This window comes from Rattus norvegicus, chromosome 14 (assembly GCF_021556685.1).
Source record: "Rattus norvegicus strain SHRSP/BbbUtx chromosome 14, alternate assembly SHRSP_T2T, whole genome shotgun sequence".
NCBI lineage: Eukaryota > Metazoa > Chordata > Mammalia > Rodentia > Muridae > Rattus > Rattus norvegicus.
The window spans coordinates 85,496,735-85,503,637 of record NC_141547.1 but is presented as its reverse complement, the minus strand read 5'-3'; positions in this window follow the sequence as shown (position 1 = coordinate 85,503,637).

Below are 6,903 nucleotides of genomic sequence, written 5' to 3'. Positions count from 1 at the left end.
ACCCAATAAAGACTGTGCCTCTAGCCTTCTTGGCTTGCCCTTCCTCCACTGCCGACCAGGGAAGTGGGGGCCAAAGGTTCCTTAGTCACTGCTCCTGTGGGTAGTGGGTACATTTAGACAACTGAGTTTTATATTAAAGTGATAACCATGGAATGACTTCAAAATGAGTAGCAGGGCTGACCCTCCCACGTGTCCCAATACCATATCCCGAAGCTATGAAAATGAGGGCTGCACAGCTGGGCTGGGACTTAGAAGTGCACACTGAAGATGATGACAAGATACAGGTGCTGCCTTTGCTGCTTCCCAACAGACCACAAGGCAATATTTTTCTGGAGGGTCCTATGGCTAATAAATTATTTGACTTAAATAAAGATGGAGGTGGAGGAAGAGGAGGAAGAGGAGGAGGAAGAAGAAGGAGAAGGATGAAGAGGAGGAAGAGGAGGAGGTGGAGGAGGAAGATGAGGAGGAGGAAGAGGAGGAGGAGGTGGAGGAGGAAGAGGAGGAGGAGGTGGAGGAAGAAGAGGAGGAGGAGGAAGAGGAGGAGGTGGTGGAGGAGGAAGAGGAGGAGGAGGAAGAGGAGGAAGAGGAGGAGGAGGTGGAGGAGGAAGAGGAGGAGGTGGAGGAAGAAGAGGAGGAGGAGGAAGAGGAGGAAGAGGAGGAGGAGGAAGAGGAGGAGGTGGTGGAGGAGGAAGAGGAGGAGGAGAAGATGATGATAATGAAGAAGAAGAAGAAAAAGAAGAAGAAGAAGGAGAAGAAGAAGAAGAAGAAGAAGAAGAAGAAGAAGAAGAAGAAGAAGAAGAAGAAGAAGAAGAAGAAGAAGAAGAAGAAGAAGCAGCAGCTGTCAGCTGTTGCCCTGATAATTAAGGTTGAAGTCTACCATTGTCTGGGTAGCCTTCTGTGCTCACTGCAAAGTGGTGGACTCCCTTTGTAAGGCTTTCTCTTCTTAACCTGGGTGGGGGGTGGGTCCCTGTGATGGTTTGTATATGCTAGGCTTTATCTCTTGGAATTAAAGGCATGTACAACCTTGCCTGGACCTAAGCTTTTCATAGCTGCTGTGCCTCAAGATCTCCATGCCAAGATCCAGGTCAGAAACTTGTGTCTTCCAGCTTCAAGACCTGGATCACAGGTGAGCCCTCCAATTCTGGATTGTGGTTCATTCCAGATGTAGTCAAGTTGACAACTAAGAATAGCCATTACACTCTACCCCTTGTCAACCTGACACAAATAATATCTCATGTCCACATGAAACAACAACAAGATCATAAGTGCCCCTAACATGATACAACTATTCCTTGTACTATCGCAAACACACTTGTAAATTAAAATGGGGCAATGTCCTTTGGGAGCATTCTTTTAGTATCTCAACTTGAATACCAATTGATACTAAAGAAATTGGAAAAAAGCACGTTAGCTATACAATTGTGTTAATAATATAAAACAGAAGCAATCATATTACTTTATAGTCTTTATTTTTGCAACTGGTCATGTGGCCTTACATGGTATTTATAACTACCTTCCTCTACTACCCATTCTGTATTTCCTCCATCCTCTGAAAGCACCTCAGCAGGTCTTCTTGGCTCTTTTCCTGGTGAAATGACCCATACCTTCATTTCTTTTTTTTTTTTTTTTTTGGTTCTTTTTTTCGGAGCTGGGGACCGAACCCAGGGCCTTGCGCTTCCTAGGTAAGCGCTCTACCACTGAGCTAAATCCCCAGCCCCCATACCTTCATTTCTGATGGGTCTTTTGTCCTTTGTCATCCTGCTTGGATTAGGCTGTTGTAGTTTAATCATAGGACATGGTAGTACTAAGACACAACCTAAGGGATCTCCTGCACTCCAGACATAATCCTTCTTACCTTCATTGTGAAAAAAAAATCCAATTTCCCCTTGGTAATCTAGACCTGTCATCCCTTCTAACACTGTTATTCCTTTCTTAGCCTGTTGGTTTAAGGGCATTAGAAACCCAAAATGGCCAGGGGGAAGTTTGAACTTCCAATTAATTGAATGTGTGGCTCCTGGTAGGAGCACACCCCACTCCTGGTACCAGTTTGTCTTAGTTAGGATTCTCTAGAATCACAGAACTTATGGAATGTCTCTATATATCAAGGGAATTTATTGTGATGACTTATAGTCTGTAGTCCGAATACCCCAAAAATGGTCAGCTGTGAATGGGAAGTCTAAGAATCTAGCAGTTGCTCAGTCCCATGAAACTAGTTGTTTCAGCTGATCTTCTGTAGAAGTAGATTTCAACAGATGTGCTGGCAAGTAAATACAAGCAGGCAAAGAAGAGCAAATCTTCCTTCTTCCAATGTCTTTATGTAGGTCTCCAGCAGGACATATGGCCCAGATTAAAGATGTGTACCACCATGCCTGGATCTAGGACTTGTTTTGTCCTAAGCTGACCTTGAGATTTCCTTGCCTTAGTCTCCTGGGATTAAAGGCAGGTACTACTTTGCTTGGATCTAAGCCTATCATGGCCACTATGCCTCAAGATCTCCATGTCAAGATCCAGATCAGAAACTTGTGTCTTCTAGCTTCAAGACCTGGATCACACGTGAGCCCTCCAATTCTGGATTGTAGTTCATTCCCGATAAAGTCAAGTTGACAACCAGGAATAGCCATTACAATCCCAGACCCCACATCCTACCGTAAACCTGCAAATGGAATGTCATTCCTTGGTTAAGATTACAGGTCCAGCTTCCTTTCTCCCGGTAGAACCCATTCAGCTAGAACCTGAGATTCCTAGAACCCTTCCCTATGATAATGAGACATCTGAGTACATTAAGCCTTCAGCCAATGACCTTTGCTTACCTTGGATATTCCTACCCTCTTAACTCAAAACTACATAACCCTTGAATCACCCCAAGTAAAGTTGATCTGTCTCCCTGAAGCTGGTCCCAGTGTGCCCTTACTATTCACGGAGCTTCTGGACACCTCCCCCCCACCCCATCTATCTGTCATCTCTGCTCCTGGGGGCAGGGGGCGTCACATCTAGTCTTCTTGCTTCAGCTTTTTGAATGCTGCACCACAGTCTGCCTCCCCACACTGATCATTTCTTTTGTGATATATGTAGTTGAACTCAAAATTTCCCTGTTAGTACATCTTTCCTGTACACACATTTGGTTTTCTAGGTTTTTATTTCATTCGACTTCAGTTGTTTTACAGTATATTTTCTCTATTTTTATTTCATTCCATAACCTTTTTGTTTAAATGGGATCTGGCTAAGTTGCCCAGTCTGGCCTCAAACTCATTCTCATTACAGGTGTGTGCACTATACCTAGCTGAAGATACTTTAGCATTTTCCTTGTGTCTTATTATTTAACCTAGTGGACATTAGGAATGTGTTGAAAATTTCTCCACCTTTGTGATTTTTTTTCTCTTTTCTTTTTTTCTTTCTTTTTTTTTTTTTTCAGAGCTGGGGACCGAACCCAGGGCCTTGCGCTTGCTAGGCAAGCGCTCTACCACTGAACTAAATCCCCAACCCCTCACCTTTGTGATTCTAAAAAATAAAGTTCTTTTTATTTTATGAGTGCTTGCCTACATATGCATAGGCTACCAAGGCAGAAGAACGGTAGGAACTAGGTTCGATGGTAAGGCAGTTTATATTGCTGTTCAAATGGTTCCTGGATTTAGTCCTAGAGAACAAATAAAGACCACATGGCAGCGTGGAGAGAAGCAGCATCCTGAGACAAAGCCCTGTGAAGAAATGTATGCTCTTACTTGACCCCTGGGTCATCTCTCAGCCAGGTTCCTAGGTACAACCTCTCTATCATAAGACCCAGGTTCCCCACCTGGTTTTACTTTCTTTTTTTTTTTTTTTTTCTTCTTTTTTTCGGAGCTGGGGACTGAACCCAGGGCCTTGCGCTTGCTAGGCAAGCGCTCTACCACTGAGCTAAATCCCCAACCCCTGGTTTCACTTTCTTAACCTTTGAAGTTATCGATCTAGATGATATTTTTGTTTAAAAAAAAAAGTGGCAGTGCCTAGTGAGGGTCTGAAAGGCTGGGTGTGGTGGCTCACACCTGCAATCCCAACCTTCAGGCTATGACAGGAGGATTGCTATGAGTTCAGAGTCATCTCTGGGATACACAGTGAATTCCAGGCCAATCTGGTCTCCAGAGCAAATCTGGTCTCCAGAGCAGGCAGGTTCCACACAGAGAAAGTCTGTCTCAAAACCAATTTTAACCAAAGGGAGAATGGAAGGAAGGTCAGCCCACAGTTTACTAGTGGGCTTGGGAATCTGGATGCTTTGTGACTGCTGGGTGAGAGGTGATGGTGTATCCTAAAGAGACGGATTTATCATCCTTTCTCCCAGAACACAACCGCTTTTCAACTTTCTACTTGCCTAGCTTCTTTGAGCTGGTTGGTCCTTTGTGGGTCTCTTCTTATAAACTCTACCCCAGGTACAGTTTGGAGTAGTGTCCTATCTTTAAGCTGATCAATGAATGTTTGATCAGCCCTGAACAGAAGGAAGGAATTCCCTCTGTGGTTTGTCTGTGGTTTCTGTTTTTACAAGACGGGGTCTCTCTGTGTGGCCCTGGCTGTCCAGGAACTCACTCTGTAGATCAGGCTGGCCTGGAACTCATACAGCTCTGCCTGCCTCTGCCTCCCAGGCACCTGGATTAAAGGTGTGCACCATCACCCAGCTCCCTCTGTGTTGTAAAGCAGCTGCTCCTGTTGCTTTAAGACAGAGGCAGGCGCTACACTGGGGAAGACAAGCGGCAAAGGTGAGTAAAAGCGTCATAAACCTGCCCTAGAATTTTTCAGGCCAGCTTTTTTTTTTTTTAATTCTTTGTTTGCCTGGTTGCTATAGACATTTATCTATTTTTTTTCGAGTGCCTACAAAGTTCATCCTGACATCTCAGCTTATTTTATCAATGTTTCTATGGAGAGATGCCATCTTAGAGCTTCCCTGTTTACTGGTTTTCTGATGTCACTCCTGAATGGCCTATTTTAAAAATCATCATTTACTGATCCTTCGGGACCGCAAGATACGCTAGAACTCCAGATATTCAGTCTCTCTGTCTAGAGTACGAAAGGTGGGCAGGACAAGGATGTCACAGCCTCTCTGCAAGTTGCCTTTAATGCAGGTGTCTGCAGCAGATCACAGGGCCACTGCCTGTGACAAAAGAGGCTTCGAGTACAGGGAGTGTACCCTTGTCTGAACTGTGGGCACAGCCCTTCACCAAATACAGTCTGAAGACAAGGAAATGAAGGTGCAGTACCCCAAAGAGCCAAAAGTTGGAGGTACGGCTACTCACGTTCACGGTAACATGGGCCACCTTCCCTGCCTTTTCACATTGGCCCCCCAAACTCGTTTTTTTTTTAAGACTTATTTATTTATTATGTATAAGTACACTGTAGCTGTCTTCAGACACACCAGAAGAGGGCATCAGATCCCATTACAGATGGTTGTGAGCCACCATGTGGTTGCTGGGAATTGAACCCAGGACCTCTAGAAGAGCAGCCAGTGCCCTTAACTGCTGAGCCATCTCTCCAGCCTACTGGAGTACAGAGAAGCCAGATTAGTGAACCCTCATCACATCTCCAGGGCCTGCCTAAACAAACAGCTTCCCTTGGAGAACTACCAAGCAAACATCCTGGGTCCAGAGCACTGCCCTACCCCAACTTCAAGCTGCCCTCTGGCACAGTGTGAAATGCTGCTCTGAGTGACGGACTACATTGTAGTCAGAGGTAATTGTATGACTAATAAAAATTAAATTAAAAAGAGATCTCATGGGGTTGGGGATTTAGCTCAGTGGTAGAGCGCTTGCCTAGCAAGTGCGAGGCCCTGGGTTCAGTCCCCAGCTCCAAAAAAAAAAGAAAGAAAGAAAGAAAGAAAGAAAGAAAGAAAGAAAGAAAGAAAAGAAAAAAAAGAGATCTCATGGCTGGCTGTTCAGTTCAGTGGTGTAGCACATGCTTACCATGTGCAAGTCCGGGGTTCAACCCTTAGTACCAAGCCCTCCCCTCACAAGCCCGGTGGTATCCTTTTATCATACTGAAGTTAGTAAGTTAGTGAAGGCTGGCAAACATAATGCGTGACTATGAAAGTGGGATGAGACACTGATATGATTAGGTGAGTATATGATGAAGCCCTGTGCTTGCTGGCGTCATTGATGTCTGTCCTGTAAGAGTTGGGACTGACCCTTAGCTATATACCAGTAACAGAATCTGATTATCGTCTGATAATCCTCATGTAGCCCAAGGAATGAAATTGCTAACTATGCACTTCAGAGTCATAAATGCACTTAAAATCATAGGTTTCAGCTCTGGGGACACATTTGAAGGAGGCACATTCCAAAAATAAAAAAGAGAAGGAGGAGGAGGCAGAAGAAAAAGAATAAGAGGAAGAGGAAAGAAAGGGGAAGGGGGGGGGGTTGGGGATTTAGCTCAGTGGTAGAGCGCTTGCCTAGCAACCGCAAGGCCCTGGGTTCAGTCCCCAGCTCCGAAAAAAAGAAAAAGAAAAAGAAAAAAAAAAAAAGAAAGGGGAAGGGGAAAGGGAAGGGGAGGGAGAAGGAGAAGGAGAAGGAGAAGGAGAAGACATCTTAGACAAAAACGTGTCAATGGACATTTATTTATAAAATTAAAATCTGACATGAGAGTGTGTGACCCCTGCCCCCCTCCAGTGTGACTGTGTGTTTCTCATGCTTTTTGGAGGCTTCAGAAAAGAGCTCAGACCACAGATCTGGACCCCTTCTCTCTGGAGTCTGGTCTCGGGACAGCTGGACAACCCTCATAGGAACTGACACGGAGAAGGCAAGGCTTCAGTGCCCCCCATTTGGGTTCTTGGCATTTTCACGTGACAGCAGTATTGTTTTGTTTTGTTTTATTTTATTTTATTATTTTGAGACAGGGTTTCACTCTGTCACCCTGGCTATTCTGAAACTTGCTCCTGTAGACAAGGCT